This window comes from Prosopis cineraria, unplaced genomic scaffold (assembly GCF_029017545.1).
Source record: "Prosopis cineraria cultivar Desert tree isolate PC_DT_omini unplaced genomic scaffold, ASM2901754v1 PC703, whole genome shotgun sequence".
Lineage (NCBI taxonomy): Eukaryota > Viridiplantae > Streptophyta > Magnoliopsida > Fabales > Fabaceae > Prosopis > Prosopis cineraria.
In genome coordinates, this window is record NW_026556028.1 from 24441 (window position 1) to 27325 (window position 2885).

The 2885-nt window shown below is 40.8% G+C and overlaps 1 pseudogene; it reads left to right on the forward strand.

The window, feature by feature from the left end:
• Positions 1-564: 564 nt before the first annotated feature.
• Positions 565-2531, forward strand: LOC129298082 (non-classical arabinogalactan protein 31-like; annotated as a pseudogene).
• Positions 2532-2885: the final 354 nt, after the last annotated feature.

Here is a 2885-nt window from a genome sequence, read left to right on the forward strand (position 1 = left end):
TAGCCATAATACTTGTCATGCACACGAAATTAATTGGGAACGATAAAGGCTTCTAAATAATTTGTATTAGCAGGAAGAGGCCAAATCCCAAACTTAACGCAGTTTTATTTTTGTTGTTGTTAAAAATTTATTAAATAAAATATAATTGTCAACAGTCAAACTTAACTTTAAAATTTGTTCTAATCAGTAAAAGATTAAAAATGTGCAAAAGTTCAAATTTCAAAACTACCATATATAATATGATTCTATTAAAACAATGTGAAATAAGTTAAACAAGCAAATTACAATAATTTTGCTTTTGCTAAAAAAATATAACAATTTTGAGTTAGATTTCATAAATTAATAAATAATCTATCATTAATTTAAAAAGCATGCGCAATTCTCTTTTAAATAATTTTTCTATCTGGAATAGAAAAATTATTTTTTAATTTTTTAAAAAAAATTACAAAATTTAGAAGTGGGAGAGTTAATTTTTCAAGGCGGTTTAGTTGCTAACTTGGCTATAAATGAGCACCTAAATCCACAAAGGAACATCGTCAGTCCCCTTCTCTCAGCCTTGCCTTCCTCCTCTGCTTTGTTTCTCTGCCTGTGAGAGGGCACACACCACAGATGGCGTCAAGCTTGCTTCTTGTTCTTCTTCTCTCTCTAACCTCCTCCTTCTCTGTCTTCTCCGAGGAGCTTGACTCTCTTCCTCCCTCTTATCCTCATCCTCACCCTCCCTCTCCGGCACCCGCCCCCGCCCCCCACCCCACCACCACCACCACCACCACCACACCCTCCCACTCCTACCCCTGCTCACCCCCATTACCCTCCTCCTCCTTCTCCGGCTCCGGTCAAGCCCCCCACCCACCATTACCCTCCTACTCCGGCTCCGATCAAGCCCCCAACACACCATTACCCTCCTACCCCCCGGCTCCGATGAAGCCTCCCACCCACCATTACCCTCCTACTCCGGCTCCGGTTAAGCCTCCCACCCACCATTACCCTCCTACTCCGGCTCCGATGAAACCTCCCACCCACCATTACCCTCCTACTCCGACTCCGATGAAACCTCCCACTCACCATTACCCTCCTACTCCGGCCCCGGCTCCGGTGAAAACCCCCCACTCACCATTACCCTCCTACCCCTGCTCCTCATGTTCCTCCTCATCATCCCTTCCCCAGAAGCTTTGTCGCTGTCCAGGGTGTTGTTTACTGTAAGTCCTGCAAGTATGCTGGTGTTGACACTCTCCTCGGAGCCACTCCTGCTCTCGGTATTTCCCTTTCTTTCTTTCTTTCTTTTTAATTCACATTGTTCATAATCTGTATACCTGTAACCTACCATTTTCACTTCTGTGTACCTATACAAGCTGCCTTCTAACTTCGTATGTACTTTTACCTGCATTTTTGTGTTTGTTGCTCTCGTTTAGTTACTCCTTTCCCAAATTGATCGCCATGTATACTGCATTATACTTCATTCATTCATCTTTGTTTTCCTTTGCTGGTAAACATTACTCCTATCTGCTACCATGTACTGAGATTTACAATTTTCTTTCACTTTCTATGTCTGTTAAGTGGTTGATTAAATCTCTAACAGAGGAGCAAGTTACATTTATCCGGAGATTAAATAAAGTGAAACTAGATTTGACCATTTCTAGACCTTAGCTTTTGGTATATTTTTTTGTAAAGTAAGTGCAAAGACAATGAGAGTGAGTGAATGAGTGAGAGGAGTGGTAGCTAAAGTCATAGTACATAGGTGCAGGCTAAAGTTTGCTGTTTCAGCTAACCCAGAAAATAAAGTAGCCATATCCTTTTCTCAAAGCTGAAAATTTGTTGAGAAAATGAGGACAAGGAGACAAGGAATGATGGCATTGATTGCGGGCTCCGGGACCATCAGTACTCGAGGACTATAATAAAACTAACGTTGCGTAGCGGGTACTATGATGATGATCTGCTAAACGACAACTGACGTACTGTCGTTTTGAAATTGCAGGAGCCGTTGTGAAGCTGCAGTGCAACAACAGCAGGTACCCTCTGTCGGAAACGGCGAAGAGCGACAAGAATGGCTACTACTACCTGGAGGCTCCGAAGACCATCACCACCTTCGGAGTTCACACGTGTAAGGTGTTCCTGGTCTCTTCGCCGTCTGCCACGTGTCAGAAGCCGTCCAACCTCCACGGAGGCATTGTCGGCGCAGCCCTCAAACCAGAGGAGCCCTTCGTGTCCAACAAGCTTCCTTTCGTTCTCTACACTGTTGCGCCTCTGGCTTTCGAGCCCAAATGCCCGCGTTAAGAAGATGCACAGAGAATATAAATTAATATAATTTAATTTCTGGATGTGAAGATGAACTACTGTAATAGCTGTTGTACGTTGCCTTTTTTTTTTGGGTTCATCGTTGGTGTTTTTGTTTTCTCCCACTTTCTAGTGTTCTGTGAGAATAGATTTGCGTCTGATTATGCCCCTGAAGTTGTGTAATGGTGTAGCTTCTGTGCCTATGCTTGAGTCACACAATAAGATTTATGATATAATGGATTGTGCTCTTGCATATTTTACACTGCCTTGTTGATCCATTTCCATTTTCTTTCTTTCTCTAAAGAACGCCCCTAAGTTTAGTATCTGGTGTAGCCATTAGGACAACCTCAAAGATAATTTACACTGTTCATAAGATGTCGGTCGTCCAAGATAAAGACACGGTAATCACTTGGAAATAGAGAAGTGCCTTGCTTAAAAAAGAAGAAGAAGAAGAAAATTAATGTTTCCGGACATGTTTGTTTTGTATTTTTAAAAATAAAAAATTTTAAAACTTATTTGAATAAGTATTTTTAATTTAAATGTTTTTAAAACTTTTTTTATTTTTTAAAAATAAAAAAATAGAAACCGTTGTTTTAGTTTTATTTTTCTTATTT